Genomic DNA, 17,935 nt, shown 5'->3' with positions numbered 1-17,935 from the left:
GCTTTTACAACAGCCCCAAGAAGGCAAACCATCTTGTGCTTATTAACATCCAGCTCAGTCATACCTTCAGCAAAAGCTGCAACAGGAGATTTCATATTAGCAGCGAAGGGGGAATATGATGAAACACACTTTCATGAGCCTAACGACTCGTACACTAATTGTGATTGGTTGATTTGATGCACCGCTGCCAGATGGAATGCCGATTGAAAGGCCGAGGCCTTTTGATGATGGAAACATGAATGTTAAAACATAATCACATCAAAAATGACCTTTACCGCCCTTCTACACCTGTATGCTCGCTCATTAGCAAAGTGTTTTGATGTTTTACTTTGTGTAAATAATTTAAATCTTTATTCAAGCCATATCTACTTGCACTGCCAGTCAAATATTAGCAGATGGATGAAAATGTTCTTATCTGCTATATTTTAAGTTTATCATCACATAGCTTTGAAAGATGCAACCACTGAAATAATTTTGGATATTTACTATAGCCTGTATGTTCAAAGGAAGGGCTAGCTCTACAGCCTTTAATTTGAATTCAACTTTTAACACTGTAAAATAAACAGACTTGGATTTTAGCAGGAATTTGTCAGGTTTGTAAAATCCTGATGGGCAGGATGAGGGAAAATGTGTGAAAAATAGACTGTGTTGTACTGTTCATAGCATCTGACATCTGACAATTAGAGCTCCATTCTGCTCCTGCTGATTACATTTGCAGCAGGTATCAATTAGACCTGATAAAGCATAAATGTGACACAGTTGTTTTGAAATTAAGTCCAGGTGAGTGCCTATGTTTTACTGAAATAGTGCATGACAATTAGCCTCCTCGTTTAAATCATTTGTTGAAACACTAGTTTTTTTTCAAATGCTCTGTTTGTTTTTTCACAGTCAGATGATACTCGGTCACATCTAACAAAACATCATCTGTGTTGATCTGCTGTGTGTGCTTTCAAACCAGGTACCTTCAAACAGAATATAATCTGACTGTCTCTATGTGGGAAACAAAATTCATTACTTGTCAGCAGCATATGACATTAAGTGAAAAACTGACTGTTCACTTAACTACAGCAATTGTTCAAACATCAGGAATTGTGATTAAGCACTGCAGACATGGATAGCTCTACGTGTTGAAGCTGGGTGCATGGGTCTGTAAGAAGGATACTCAGTATTTAAAGAGATTGGAGAGTCATAGCATTTTTTAGCCTTTCCTAAAGCCAAAAACACTGGAGCAAAAGGTATTAACAGGAAAATAACTGGTAGTGTACATAGTACCAGTACCACTACATATTCAAAATTATTTCACAAAATCTTACAAAAAAATTGTATTAGCTTTTTATTTTTCATTGAAAACTCAGTTTGTGTGTCTAACCCAAATGTTCCACACTAGAGACTTGGCAGCTGGATGTGGCAGTAACAGGTAACACATTAGCCAAAACTGCAACTCATTAGAATATAAAACATGCCCTATTAGAAACACCACACACACAGTACTATACTTATCAGTAATTATATGTTTTAGTTGTAAAAATCAGAGTCTTGGGTAAATTTACCAGTTTACTTTCTTTAAACTAGATGTTTATAACTTCCACTGTGTCATATGTATTGTAGTTCTACAGTAATGTCATGTCATTTTTATTTTCACAGGGATGTATTATGTCCTTTTTCAGAGTGCTCACCTGAAATATCTCATCATGATTTAAAGTTTTTTAAAAACTCCTTATTTATTGTATAGGTTATGGCGCTTTACAACCCCCCCCCCCCCCCCTCAGTTCACCCTCCCTCTCTGAAACAGGCTGTTCTCTTTAAAGCCCGCTCCCCGACGAGGCCACTCTATTCTGGCACTTCCAGAGGCTCCATTAGGATCTTTTTTTCTTTTTCTCATTCTTTACGCGAAATGGAAACTTCATACTAACGCCATCAGGATGAAGTAAAGGTAACATTGCAAATGAAGCATTCAGGGCAGTCTAACGAACTGGCTTTGACTTGCAGGTAATATTTTACATATAATCACCTCAAGTCTTGAAACAGTATCTACATAACAGAATCACATAAAGCATGATATCTATACTACTAATAACACTAATAATCATCTGCAAATGTGTGATTCATATTCAAGTTCATAATCAATGTCCAGATGCTCTTGACACCCTGAGGTCAATCACAAGACACTAGAAGCCTTTGTGACATTTACACAAAGTCTGATAAACTATTTATGATTAACCATAAAAGAGCAGCAATGAATAAGTCATAAAGGATAAACCAGTGAATGCACACCACACAAATAGAGACGTCAAGTGAAAAATTGAAGAGGACTGACTTGACTAAAGCTGAAGTGTAGGCGTTAGAAAGTTACAGGATTTTGTGGTGTGACTGCTTCAGTTAGCATGTTGGATTAAGCACGCCAAGCCTTGTAAGACCACAAACCCTGCAGCCAGCAAATAGGAACACACTGGGTTATAAGCTATTGTTGTAACTGAGAAAGACAGCTTTGACACTGTTTGGTCAACTTTGAATTCTTGCGTCATCAAAACATTTTAGAGTTAAATCAGTTTGCAGAAACATTGCAGAGCCCAACAGCAACTTTTTTGTGTGAGAAAAAAAAGGGGGGGCTATAGAGTGATGTCTCTATTTTGAGCTCTAGATGCACCGCCTTGCTCACACGGAGAATGTTTGTTTTCCCTTTGCTACTAAAACAGTCTCTTTGAATCCCCACAGGACTCAGAGGCCTCCACTCTTCTGGCCTTGATATTGATGCAATTTGATGTTCACGTCTGTGTATCTGTAAGGCATTTTTTTTCTCCGGCTGGTTCCTTCCAGCACAATATATATATATATTTCAGTTTTCCTGCAGTAAAGATGATATAATTGGCCCAAATACAGTTGTGGTTGCATGTTTTTAGCCACAACAAAAGCCAATCAGGCATGATTAGCTAACAGAGATCTTTCTGTGTGCTCTGCTGGTGTGTCCCGGTACTTGTTGTCTATCCTTCTATGCTTATACAGAGGATCAAGTTTCTATCTCATCATTAAGTGCACCTATACAAGTAAACTCTGTCCAAGTCAGACTTGCTATTAACCTACTTGCAAATTGGAGGAAAGAGTTTAGATGCTACATTGAGGTTTGCAGCATAACATGAAGCCAATCAACAACATGTAGGATCCTACTGGAGTCTATTTGGTTTTGATTGACTAATAGGAGTATAACACAGCTACTTCCTTTATCTGTGTATTTCACAACAGGAACCATGCTGCCAGCTGTGTGGCTGTACTGTGGTTCATCTGTGTTTTGTGCTAAATGCTAATGTCAGCATGCTAAAGGTGTGTTGGATGGTCGATGGTCGAATACACTCACCTTTCTGAGGTCAGATTTGGGTTGCTGTGTAGTGTTGTTTCTAAAACAGACAATCCAACATTCACAACCACTTCATGCAATGATTGGCCAGCTATGTGGTGGTGAGAAAGTTATCCCAGTTTTAATCTGTCTCTAGCTAATTTTTTGCATTTCTGATAAAACTTGATTTCCAACGTGGGCAGGAAAGACATACAAACCAGTTCTCATCAACTATAAACCGACCTTAACGTGCTCACAATGAAAATGCTAAAATGCTGATGCTTTTCAGGTGTTGCCATCTATGTTCAGTGTGTTAGCACCAGTTTTTACCAAAATTAAAATTTTGACCGGATGAAAAGTAAGAATCTCACCAAAGTCATTATGATACAGGAACCATTATTGCCATTATTTGGTACAAAATATTTTGCCAGTCCATCCAGTACATGTTGAAAACTTTGGCCTGTAGGTGGCACTAGATGAAAGGTCAGGGAGCTACAGTAATTATGATTCATCCTCTGGAGACAATGTATGTCTGTACAGCACTCCATCCAGCAGCTGTTGAGATATTTCCGTCTGGATCAAAGTGCTGTGGGCTGACAGATATTGCCATCCATAGAGCCAAAAAAAAACAACCTGTAATCGGATTTCGAACTTGAGAGAAACTGTCTAGAATTACTTATTTTCTGTGTTACATTGTTTTCTTTTGCAATGTATACTCTTAAGGTAAGATACGGTGTTTATGTGTAAATGTATTTACTCAAAAAATATGCAAAATAGCATACACCTAACCTTGTAACCTGAATTAATCAATAATAAAATGTTAATTATATTTTGACCCACCATCTAAAAGTCAGTGATTAAGAATTTTAGACCATTAAAGCTTAACTTGTTAACGAACACAGTAATTCTCTGCATCATGGCGGGGTGGAGACTGTACACAGTGGGAGCCAAGCAAACATACTGGACATGTTTCCAGTCCATTGGAGAGCAAACACACAGTGGTGCAAACAGCTAACAGCTGAAGGACATCATTTAACCATTTGGTACCTGAACATCAAAGAAGCAGAAAAGAAAGAAATTGTTCTAACACAGTGGGCTGGAGAGAACAGATGTCTATTTTTATTCCCATGACTACACTTTCAGTCTTTCAATGATTTTAATGAGAGTTTTCTTGAAGTCACTGAAATCACTTCAGTATACAGTCATTCATATATGTGTGATAAATATTTTGGGGGAATATATAGTTGGCAAATATTGTCATAGACTAAAAACATCTTGATTTTTAAAGTAACTATTTTACTTTGACTCTTTTTTCTTTGTCTTACTTTTGAGAAAAGTCATCAGGAGTGGATGATCTACACTATGGTTTTCAATATTATTACACATTATTAAATATATTATAATTAAGAAACTGAAAGTGATTGTTTATAATAATTAGTTTTAATATGTTTTGGCCTGACCTTGTGATAATATTTTCAATATATTTCAACTTGAAGCCACAGCTGTGTCAATACAACCTTATCTTTCACATCCAGTTTTTACCAAAGGTATTAAAAGATGGCCCCGCTGTGCCTTCCACTACTGTCCCTCAGTTCAAATCACTAAATAATTCTGCAATATTTTTGGGACACAGGAGGCAATCTGAATGAAATCTGACTGAACAGTATGTGAACTGAACCTTGGTCCCTCCTTGTGAGCGGTGCCAGTGTGAGCTGCTGAGTCCATGTGATTCTCTACCAGCATATTGGATTTTGTTGATGAGCATCAGGGCCTCTAATGAAATTTAGATAATCCCTGAAGTGTTTATAGTCTTGGAAAAGAATTAAATCTTATCCCAACAATTTCTTTCTTGTTCTGTCTTTCTGTTTTGAAGGAAGAGGAGGAAAAGCTGATTAAAGAGACAAAGAAATTTCTGTCTTGACGACAATGGAGCTCATCTAATCTAAAACTAATCCCTTTCACTCTCTCCCTTAGAGACTCAACCCCCCTTACTGACCCATCACTCCCTCTTCCTCCCATCGCTCGACCCTCCCTTCCCTTTTACTCTCCCTCTTACCTCTTCAGTTTTAATACCAATTCTCAGAGGCCTGACTGTGCATATAACCCTCCATGGCTTGATAAGCCCCTGATAAGTAGTCTGTCTTCTCTCCCCAAGGACCCAGGGTTTGAGTTTCTTCTTCTGACCCCTCTTTGAGGTCCAGGTTTCTTCCCTGTGGAGAAGCCAAGCCCAAAGCTCTCATCCAGTGACCCGTCCGAGAGAGACGCTCAGAGCTGACAGGATCAAAAGCAGAGGCATTGAGCTCAGGGAATAGAAAGCTCTGTACATGTTCAGACTGGAGATGAGGAATGAGACTCACCAGCATTTCATTGAAGTTTTTTCTCTCTCTCTCAAAGTGGCTGATTGTTACTGTATACATGTCCAGTCGGTTGTGTTGCTGCATACAAATGTGTTCAAACTCTCTGAGGCTTTGTATTTTTTCCTTTGCTGACGTTCCCTGGCAGAGGTGTGATGTGCCGACCGCAGGATGTTAGTACGTAGATGTAAACAGAAGAACTGAACCAGAAAGAGAGGTGGACATGTTTTCCCAAAAGACAACACAGCTAATCACATGATATTGTAGACAGGTGACGTCAGGTCCCACTGCAGGGGGGCTGGTGTAAGAAGAAGCACACTGGTTTGACAAAGACTGTGCACTTGGGAGGTTGAAGCCAACGCAACACATTCTGCCTCTAATTTTCACAACTGTTACCTGTGTTGAAGGGGTCAGTTTACCCGAATTAGAAAAAGACAAGGCTGTTCTTCCTACAAAAAAAAAAAAAGACAGCATCAGTGGTCTTGGCAAAAACAACATATGTTCACATTCAAGTGACAAAGCCCTCTATTCCGCCATAGGAATTATGAATCTTGTCTGCTTGTAGCAAAGGTGGAAAGTTCACTAAGTGAGGAGATCAGGATAGGACAAAAAAACCTTGGACTTGAATCGTTCCCCAGCCTTGACTGAGTAGTTGTTTTTACCACAACCATAATTTTCCTTAACCTAAAACCTAAACTAACCTTAAAAATTGTGGTGTGAAAATAGACTGTACATAAAGATATATGGAGCAAGGGGCTGCATCACCCACTAGGTTGCATTGGAGCCAGTTTGAAGCCCAGAATCGCTGCTTATTGTCGTCACCATCTCTTCTGTATGGAGCCAGGACCTTCCAAATAAGGAGAAACCTCTAGAAACCTACCATGCTACCTGAAACCAAAGCTAACACTAGCTTATTGTGAACACTTGAGGTAATGTTAGCTACTGCAGCAAAATCATGCTGACAGAAGAGGTATCTAAAAAAGTAACATAAATGAATAACATATAACAATGATATCGCAACAATACTGAGACTTTCCCCGGAGTCCTGGAGCCAGGGAGATAAGCAGGTGTCAAATGTCTGCTAATGACCGCCCACACAGGAAACATCAAAGCCTATGATACATCTTCAAATCGTATTAATTTCCAAAATGACCACCAGCACACTTATTAGAGGGCCCAAATTTAGAGCTGGAGACCATTATGACTCGTTGAATCTCGCTGATGCTTTTTGGATGGGAGTCAGATGGAGACAGGTTGTTTTTTTGGAGCCAGCAACTAGCAGCCGTTGATGGCATTGCACTTTAAGATTCATCAGCATGGTGGTAGTTGCCTGTTGGGTGTGAGTCAAACTGTTTTATTTTTGCAGCAGTGACGGTTGTAACGGTTTTCGAGGGCACAATCAGATTATCATCTCATTACTGTCAAACTTTTGAAACTGCTCTTTTCTGTTTGTCTGCTGTCAGCTGTCATTGCAGATTTAAATCGATGCAACTCTCCTCCAACCCATTCACCTCCAGTTTTCATTCAAATCAGCATCAATGGGTCCTTCCACTGAGTTCATCAGAAGTCCTGCTCAATATCACATCCGTCCAGGTCTTCAGCCGCTGCTTATCTCCCCTTCACCACCAGTATCAAGACTCCATCAGGGGATATTTGGATATGGACGGTAGGGATATGACCCTAACCATTATCACATTGTTGCTGAATTGTTCCAAACAACACTTTTACCTATCTCAAACAATATTGCCATTTTTTCTCACAAAGTTACTAATAAGATCTCTACAGTTGCCAGGTGTGTTTTCTGTAAGAAGTAGGTTATTGTGATAAAGATTGAAACAGGGAGATATAGGAGATAGCCGACTTAATCTGGCAACCCTCAACTTCAAGCTGTGTTACGTTGTCGACAAGCTGAAGCAGCAGAGTCAGTGATGAATAAACAATGGTTAAACTGAAGTAGTTAGTATTTTTAGTCAAAACGCTATATAAAATCATTTAAAATGTCTCCACTGGACAAAAGTAACATTATATTTAAATTTCAAGTATTAGGTGCTTGTTAGCTCTGACATGTCTTTATTACTGTGGGTGAAAATTCCTCCCAAAGCGAATTAACACATCAGGTCCATTTTAAAGAATTGAAGTGTATAGCTGGGCTTATCACTTAAAAATGTTCTGCAATCAATCTAAACATGTATCTCCTTTGACTTTATTAGGATACTTATTTATATAACCACATCCCTTTCCTTTCAAAGATATCAATCAACAAACTGAAAGACAAACAGAGCAAGAACATTACCTACAGGTATTCATTTTAGATTTATATAAATGTCAGCGTTAAATATCTCTAACAGAGAGGGAACAATTCTTGCCTGTTATTTCAGCAAATACATATTCAATAAAGTGAACTTTTGGCAGAGTCAGGCTTTTAAATGTGTGTATGTGCAAGAAAAAAGAAAGGTAGAGGGTAAGTGCTGTCCAATAGAAAAAAATGTCCCTACCAAAGTTAAAATCAAATCTACGCCCCTAGCACGACCTCCGCCTTTTACGTGATTATGGGGTCTAATTTATTGGACACACTTTGTCACTACAGTGAGCTGTCAGTCTTTCCATCGTTCAATTATTATCTTTTCCATGTTTTAAGCTCTGGAAAATAACATTTGCATTACAATAATTTACATAACAAACAGTGCAAAAGAAATCATGAGGAAACAATCCTCCAAAGAAAATAGAAATACTCTCTACCAAAGAAACATTAAACTTGATAGCAAGGTCAAGGACTATGCTGAATGATTGGGACAGTGTTTTTCAAATGTTGCTTTTCAACACTTTTGAGTACAACAAAAAATCTCCAGAACAAAAATGAAGTGAAGTAAGGTTACTACATTCACTTACATTGACTGAACAATCTAAATGGCTATACTATGGGGTAAGTAACAAAATGTGGTGTTGTTGTTTTCAAAGTAACCCCCATGTTCTCTACCTCTGAATTCACAAATATCCAGGATCCCTGCAGCACTGCAGCAAGTTTTATTTGTTCTAAACATAAATCACCATCTCCACCTGGATTGTGTTCCTGGAATTTGGAAACATTTAATTTGGATTAAGAGGATCCTAACTGACTTCTACTCCCACTGGCAACACATAATCTTCTTCTTTTTAGTTCAGTCATAACAAGATCTATCAGTGAGAGACCAGTAATTTTAGATTATGAATAAAAAGTCTTAATGGGGAGACTTGTTTTCTTTCTTTCCAATTGTGTCTTCACCTACTTTTGCATGCTCAATTTGTCATTCATGTCTTATAACATTTTAAAATGCCCTACTTTGTACAAATGTTCTATTTTGCTTCTTTCTTCAATTAAGAAACCTGAACTGAATCCCTTCTTTACATCTGTGCCACAAATATAAATTAGATTTTTGAGGCAAAGACTACACCTTCATAGCAGGGCTCTAGCACAGTTTATCATAGCCCTTCTGAGCAGCTGTTGATGCACACTCTCATGACAAGGTCTTTCATGCCTCTGCAGACAATACAGTCATGGCATTCAGGAGATACGGTCTGGCAGAGACTTGCTCGACCCAACTCTGTTGATCACCAGCAGCGAGAAAGCAGATAAGAAGTGACAACACAGTCTGGAAGATAACACGGGTTGGATTTAGGTGACAGTAACAAAGACTTGGGGCCCTTTCTTTTTTAAGTTTCAAGAGAGAAAGAACATTAAAAACAACATCAAAGGTCAGAATATAAAATGCCAGTGTTAGCTATGGGGGACTTTGCCAAAACCAGGCACCAATCACAGACGTTGTAGATTGTGTTTCGTGATTGAAAAAGATTTGTCTAAGGCCTTTGATACAGTCAATCATGAAATTTTAATCACACAACTGAAGCACTATGGTTTTCATGAACACACTTTGAAATGGTTGTACAGAACAATATGTATTTGCTAATGGATCAGTATCAGGTAGGACTAAAATAATGTGTGGAGTCCCTCAAGGTCCTATTCTGGGGCCATTGCTGTTCCTCATATATATTAAAGACCTTCCTGCTGTATCTTCCACTTTACTTCCCATACTTTTTGCTGATGACACCAATGTGATCTTGACAAATAAAAATCTTAATTGCCTTATCTCCGATGCTAACAGTGGCATGGAACTCATTTCAAAATAGTTTCAATCTAATAAATACAAAAAAGTCTCATTTCATTATATTTGCTAATAAAAACAAGAAATACTGCAAAGATGAAACAAAAATTATAATCAATGGAACAGGTTACTTCCACAAATACCCATTTTCCACCGAGCTGGAGCTGGTGCTGGTTCGGAGCCAGAGCCTGACTAAGCACCGGTTCTTTGCTTTTCCAGCGCCAAGGCTCCAGCCCCGAGCCTCAGAACGGGAGCCAGAGCAAGCACCAACTCTTTGCTGGTCTAAAGCAAGAACCGATTACGTCAGCGGACTGGGGGCAGGGCTAACGTTTATTAGCCAGCTAGCGGGGCTAACGTTTAGTAGCAGACTAGCGGGGTTAACATTCATTAGCTGACTAGCGTGGCATTTACAGAGGGTTAAAGATTTGTTGATTAAAAGTACTATTTTTATCATTTTTTTTGCCAGAGCTGTCTTCTTCTTCTTCTTCTTCGCAGTTTACGGGGCTGCTCTGATTACTCAGGTCAGTGCTTTTGGGTTTCTTGCCACTACCTTGCACTTTTCGTTTTTTGTTATTTCTTTATTTTTAGTTTTTTGTCTTATTATTGTACAAAATTAAAAAAAACTTCAAAAACTTTTTCTTTTTTTAATAAGATCAATTATTTGCAAACAGAAAAAAATATAACTGTGTATTTTTTACATTGAAATATTAGCCACAGTGTCAGATTACTGGAGCTAAATTCAGACATTAGAGTCAAACTGAACCTATAAGACAAAGAGACATAATCTTCATCACACATTTGCAAACAATATAATCAAGGTAACTAACGATCCATGTGATATTTTGAGTTTGCTGCTCTTTTCACGAAATAAGAAATAATTGCCTTATTGTTCTTAGCAACAAAGCTACTTACTGTCTATACAGTTTCTTTACCTCTGGAAAGTAGAGAAGCATATTTCTACATGCCTGCTCTTCCTCCAGCTTGAGGAAAAATTCAGCTGACTTAACAGTATATCTGCTTGAGTAAAACATGGCATAAATCTTTTCACCTCTGCCTTTCTGTGGAAGATATCCCCTCTAAAAAAATTATCCACAGGAGATGCTGAGTTCCTGGTCTGATTTTCAACATCAATTGGACAATAGATTATAGCTCTGAGCTTAACTGCCGGGTTCTTGTCACTGCACGCACGATAACTGCTTTCGTACCGGTGAGCAATATAAACTGGGCACTTCTAAAAGGCACGATCATGCTTTTTTTTTATCTGTAAAAAGAAGAGGTGTTCCAGTAACTGCATATATAAAGGCTCTGTAACTACATTGAAAGTTTCCACAAAAAACTCTACAAAATGTAATTATGTGGAGATTGCAATAGTAGCTATTAGGGTCATACCAGTTTAATACAGCAGTGGTATCACCACTTAGCCTGGGTGGCCACCACTTGGTTGTTCTAGAAACTTATATAGAGGAATAATAATATTTCAATGATGATAGCACAGCACTTGCAGTACTGACACAATCACACAAAGTATTTCTCAAGATATCTTGTCATAATGAGAATGTTTTTCTTGAAGCTATCTCACCATCAAATCATCAAGTATTTTTTCACTCAAGGTTGCCTAAATATCATTTAAGAAACCCTTGACAGAGAGACAAGCAGGCAAACTTAAAGAAAGATATAACTTTATGGAAAGTGGTAGATAACTATGTCATATCAGCAATGCATTTAATAAGAATACATAACTTGATAATGAGATATGCTTGAAGGGTTGTTACATTGTTATTAATCGCCATAATTCCCCCATAATCACTGATTTTTAAACTGCAGAAAGCTTCTGTTTCCAAGTTCACATTTAATTTAAGCAACCGTTTTTGGGTATAGCCTTGGCAATTTATCTTTAAACAACTATCAATTCTATTTTTCATAATAATATTATATCAAATGACGAGCCGACAGAGAATTAGTCAGTGACTCAGCAGCGCCCCTTGGCTTAAAATAGCTTTATATTAAGTTGCAGCTCATTGTTTAGCTGTCTCTTTACTGTTTTGGTTCACTCCGAGCGCTCTCATAGTTTTTAGCAAAAAGCTTAAAAAACCCTATACAGCGCCAAACGGCAAACACAGTTAGCCACTAGCTGGTGAACACAGTCGAGCATTTAGAAGCTAAAACAAAGCTAAAAGCAAGTGAATATTGACTTAGAATCACCATGGCGACAGAAACACCACTCCACATGAATGATGTTGCTGTGTAACTGCTGAATGGGTAAGTAAGCAACTGTTTTTCAACATATCAACTTAGTAGTAAAAGTAGTAATTAATAATTAATTAAAACATACTCATGAATATACCAAGAGTGTGCCAGGTCTACACATTGCACCTTTAAGTAAAAAAACATCTGGAAGTAGACAAGTACTTCTAAACATCATGGAGAAGTTCAAAACCTAGTATTAATATTGTGATGATATTTAGTATATGAAATTCCTTTCTTGACTGGAAATAGTGGCTAAATTCCACAATAAGTGACTACAGGGACCTGAAGTTAGATCTAACCTCTTTATAATTTATTTACATTACTCTTTCATTAAAAGTCAATAGGTAATGTATAATGTACATACAATATGAACTACTGCATCTTAAAAAAAAACCTTTATGAGGTCTTAACATCATGTTGTAGCAAACGCCCTCACGTAATGAACATAAAGTAATTTCTTGTCATTATATTATAAGCAATCGACAAAGGTACAAGAGATCACATATTAAAAAATCTATCAGATCTTTATGTCAACACCTCAAGTGCCCCTTTTCTCCAGTGTTGACTTATGTTCACTTGTTCTTCTTGTATCCCAAAGCGACACACAGCTGCTTCGGTGATGACTTGAGTGCACGTCTCCCTGCCTGAGCTCATTAACAACAACATCAGTAAGGATGCATGAACATATACATATGCAGTGACCCGGTTTCGTGTGATGCCGCCACTGCCGCAGCTGATCATTATCACAAGGCCATCTATAAATAATAGTGCAGCAGTGAGTCGTCTCTATTTTGTTCTGACCCCACTGATTGACTGATTTTAGATTGAGTCTTCGGGGGAACCACTGAACACGTCATCAGGGTGAGTTTACAGTATGTGCTGTTGAAGAGGTTTGAGGTGGAAAGCTACAGTAGGTTTCCAGTTGTCTCGTGGGTGTGGTGTGATTTGCAGCATTAAAGGCATAGCTGTCAGATGCCTCCTTTTATACTTTTCCGCATGTGCTGACAAAAGTGTAAATGCTACAGGACATAATCAGGAAAAGTCTGCACTTCCACCCCTTTGGCCTGCCTCTACTTGGAAACATGCCTGTGCCTTGAGATACAAAGCAAAGATGAATAGAAACACATAAACCCAGATTTTTGTGGCCCTGTTTCACTCGATACTGTACATTCACAAGGAGGTTCAAAAGAAATCTCCTAATTTTTGGAGCAGCTGGCAGGTTATGTGTCTTGCTTAAGGGTCTAAAGAAATTACACAGTTACTGAAGAGAGAGTAATGCACTGATGGAGAGGCAAAAAATGGCACGCACATGCATACCATGTATACCCAAGCAGTTTCCTGGCCAGTGCATGGATTTTAACAATGGATCAGCAGCGGTAAGCCAACAGAAATACCAGGCAGATACCACTGTGATGTTAAATAACTGTGTTGCTTTATTAAGCAAAATATGTTACACTGAAGAATGAGTGTTAGTTCTGCTAATGTTGCCAGATAACTTTATTTATGTTGGACAATCATATTTGCAAAAAAAGCTGGTGTGAAGAAAGTGTTTGAAGAACAGCTTAACATTTTTGCTGATCTAAGGTAGTTTAAGTTCTCGCCTCGCTACAGTGATGCAGAAATGTACTCCAGGTTATGTCAGAACATCATATCATCACTGTCAGGTGTGTTTGCAGGGTGCAAGAGTGCATTTCCAACCACAACCCAGCATCATAACGGTGCAACAGAATTTAAACATTCAGCCAGAGGTGGCAGTGAAACACTGATTTTCAGGCTGGTATTAAGATCATCCTAAATGTGTCTATGTATTTGTGGAAAGAAAGTGTTTTTTTGTTTATGGTCAGGGGTGGAATTCAGACCATTTACTAAAGTACCAACAGAGCTATGTAAAAAATACTCTATTACAAGATTAAAGTAAAGAATAAGTACTTATTTCATACTTCTGACTGATATACCACTATATATGTAACATCATTAGATTATGATTATTGAAATAGCAAAGTGCAGTATGTTACTTTTGCAGCTGCTGGAGCTGGAGGTAGTTGGAACTACTTTATATACAGTTTGCCAGTTTTTCCAACCTAAGGGTCAGATTCGTACAAAAGTTCAGAAGATAAATCATGAGATGATTAATGGGAGAGGAAAGAAGAAAAATCAAAGTTCTGATACACAAATCTGGTTTCAGTTTTTGGACTTCTTCTCTAATCTTAATATATTGAATCATTTCAACATTTATTGAGATGAAACCATGTGAGAAGTTTTGAAGGACAAAAATCACTATTTGGTGGAGCTGTTAACAAACTCATAGACATCTGAAATGTGAGCCTGACTACACACTGCTTTTTATAAGACATTAAAAGCCAAAAGGCCAATTGTGTCAAATCTTCATCTAAAAAGTAACTAAGGATATCAAATAGATTAGTGGACTAAAAGTACAATATTTCCCTCTGAAATGTAGTGGAGTATAACGTAAGATCAAATGGAAATACATACTACTACTACATACTACATACTCAACTAAAGTATAAAAGCACCTCAAAATTTAACCCAACACACCAAATTCTGACATATAAACCCACAATCATCTAACAGCACAGCATCCACCATCGTAAAAATATTTATTTCAAGTCCAGCTTTTTGTTAGATATACATTTTTTTTAGCTGAGGAAGAATAAATAGTGTGAGTGGTTAGGTATGTGGAGTTTTCTTGACAAATACAGTACATACAGTGGCTTAAAAACAGGCATGGAAAAAGAGAGATTACAGCATCACACTGAGGCAAAAGCAGCATTAATTGGCCTGAAGTTTGAATCATTACTGTCAAGGGGAAAATGAAAACAGCACCTCTGTTTTCTGTCTCTGTCCAAGTAAAAGACACTCTCATCATTATGGTTCCATTCTTACCATTCAACACTAAAAATCACAACTAACAAGACTATTTCTGCATCTAAAGCAGATTTGCCATCAATGTGATTGGAAAATTGCCCATCAACATGCGGCAATACAGTGGCTTTATTAAGTTTTCCTTTGCCTTTTCAACGGCTAATTGTAAAGCAATTGTACGTAAAATCAACCTAGATTTACATATTGCTCACGTTACTACGCAGTCACTTAACACAATTTACTGTTCACAGTAAATCCACTAAGTGCAATTTCCCAACTCAGTGACAAAGCTCCAATCCCAAAGTAAGTGACAAGCATTGCTTACAGACATATATGAGGCATTCATCACACGAATCAGGAACAACGTTATTAAGCTCAGTGGGAGAATCACACACAGCAATCCTTTCATTCCCTTTCAGCTCTCTCTGAACTAATGAAGAGTTATTACTGAGGTTAGTCGACCACAGGAAAACCCTGTCGCTCGCTCTCTCTCTCTCTCTCTCACTGAGGAATTAAAGTTAATTGACTGTACAGGGGATTAGGTGTAGGCCAGAACCAAATCAGTCTGCTGTTTGAGGTGCAAAGTCATCCCACATCCTCAAATTGAAGTATTACTTTCAAACCATTTCACATCACTGTCCTCCATATTTTTGCCACTTTTAACAACTCCTAGCGGCAATGACGCTGGTATGTTTTATACCTGTTCTACCTCTCATCTTAGAGTAAGCTTACAAAAAGAAATAACCCTGACTTTTTCTTTCCGAATCTTTCCTTAAGGATGATAATTCTGCAGTTACACTCAGACTGTAATGATCAATAACTCATTCCAGCTTGATGTTTTATGCCCCGGTGTCATGCTGCCAACTGCTCTGCGACTGATAAAAGACTGCTGAAATAAAACGTATTTACAGTCTGCCGAAAGAGTTTAGTTTAGTTTATTAATTTTATTTATATCAGGGATCATGTACAAAATAACATCAATCTCAAAGAAAGAGAAAAAATGCTTTGTACCAGATTTAGCTACTAGCTAATTTCCATCAGTGGTCCCTGGGCAGATGAACAGAAACGATAAAACACAGAGCAAAACTTGACATCTCCTCTACAAATGGACCAACAACCTACTGACATCTACGCAGGCATGCACACACACACACACACACACAAACACACACTACATAGTAATAAATACAAAGCTGAATACAAAAATCAAGATATTACATACATATAAACAAAGATGGTCTAAATGTCAAATTAATGCTTTCTGGTTATTTAACTTCACAGGACAAAACATGGAAATCTGTGCAGGTTTTCAGATTGACAGGTAGGTTATTCTATTCTTTAATGGCTTTAAAAGAACAAGCAGATTGTGCAAAGGCAGGGCCTCGTTTAGGAACGCCTCATTTCCCCTTCGAAGCAGACTCTGAAGCTCTGCTCATTTGCTCAGAGCAAAGCTGAACAAAGCTCTTCAGAGAGCAGCGCAATATATATATTTCATTGATAATCAGAAAAACTGGATGACTTATTAATACATTTATGTTTGGGTTTTTTGAACAGCTGATTCAAAGTCGCCTAATTCGCCTGGTTATAAACAACTAACTGATTTGACCCTACACCAACCACTAACCACTAAAACAGTCTGAGTAAAAACCTAAAACCTGTACATTAAGCTAGCCATAAGTGTGACTGAAAGGTAATATGGTTTACAAAGAGGAAACTCAATAAACTACAATTCTAGGACTTTTAGCCAATAAAGGTTAAAAAATGGTTAAAATGTATTTTGCTATCTGCATAACAGCTTATTAATACAATTGAAATCACAGAAACTTAACCTGGTTTACTGGACAATTGTATATTGCCACTTAATAACTGAGCAAGATGCTTCATGTGAATTTGAAAGATGATTGTTGGGAACAACCATACTGTGAAATCTGTGCACATGGATTGTGAATCTGACAGCACGGTTTGGAAATCCATTCACCAGATTTACAAGCAGTATTAAATTTATTTTTCTACCCTGTGATCCCAGGGGGGCTCCGTACTTTTAGGATGTGCAGCCAGTCTGGTCAGTACGACAGCAAATCAAAAGGCCTTCCTCAAAAACTCATATCTGTGACATAAGAACCTTACAGGTGAAAGATTGATAGTCTAGCGTTCCAGGTCGGTTGTTCTCTTTAAGTATCAGTCAGGGCCCAGATAGTGGTCCGGTTCATGGACATGAGGATGACTCATATTCAGCTTGTTCTGTCAGTCTGCTGACAGCAGCAAGCATTATACCTGCAAGATTTCCATTTCCAACCCTAGATTTTTTTGCAGCCTAAATATTATAGTAGGCCACAACGAACTTTTGAAGGTTGATACAGATCATCTTTAAGTAGATTTTTTTTTTTGCACAGTCAGTGTGACTCCCACAGCTTGCGTCTCTTGTGAGGCTATAAAAATGGGTTCCTGTCTGTCAAACTATCTCCCTTCAGGAAATAAAGCTCATTTGGTTACATTAGCTTGCCGTGCTGCATTGTTGAATTATTTCTGCAGACGGAGAACTGTGAGAGCTTGTGTGCTTGCAGACTTCTACCACGTTCCTCCACTCAGCTGCTGACAGAGCTGAATAAAAGAGAAAGATTCAGACTCCGTTTTTACTGATATGGGATTTCCGAGACACATTTCCAGTATTTTTAGACTATATTTAAGATCCTAACCTTTTGACCAGGTCAGGAAACCCTTCAGACCACACTGAAAAATTCACAAAACTGTTGTTTACAGCTCCATTCATAATAGCCTTCCACACATATTCAGTGGCTGAAGACAGTGTAGGTGAGGTGTAAATAACATTATCAGATAAATTAACAGTGAAGTGCAGATTTGAAAAGACTGGCTACTGTCATGGATAGATAACACTGCCAGGCCAACAATTTACATGTAATAAAAGAGTAATCAGTGTCTTGGTCTTATGATAAGTAATGAATAGAAAAACCTAGCACAAA

Source organism: Scomber japonicus, chromosome 7 (assembly GCF_027409825.1).
Source record: "Scomber japonicus isolate fScoJap1 chromosome 7, fScoJap1.pri, whole genome shotgun sequence".
Classification (NCBI taxonomy): Eukaryota; Metazoa; Chordata; class Actinopteri; order Scombriformes; family Scombridae; genus Scomber; species Scomber japonicus.
Note: the sequence above shows the minus strand (reverse complement) of the source record.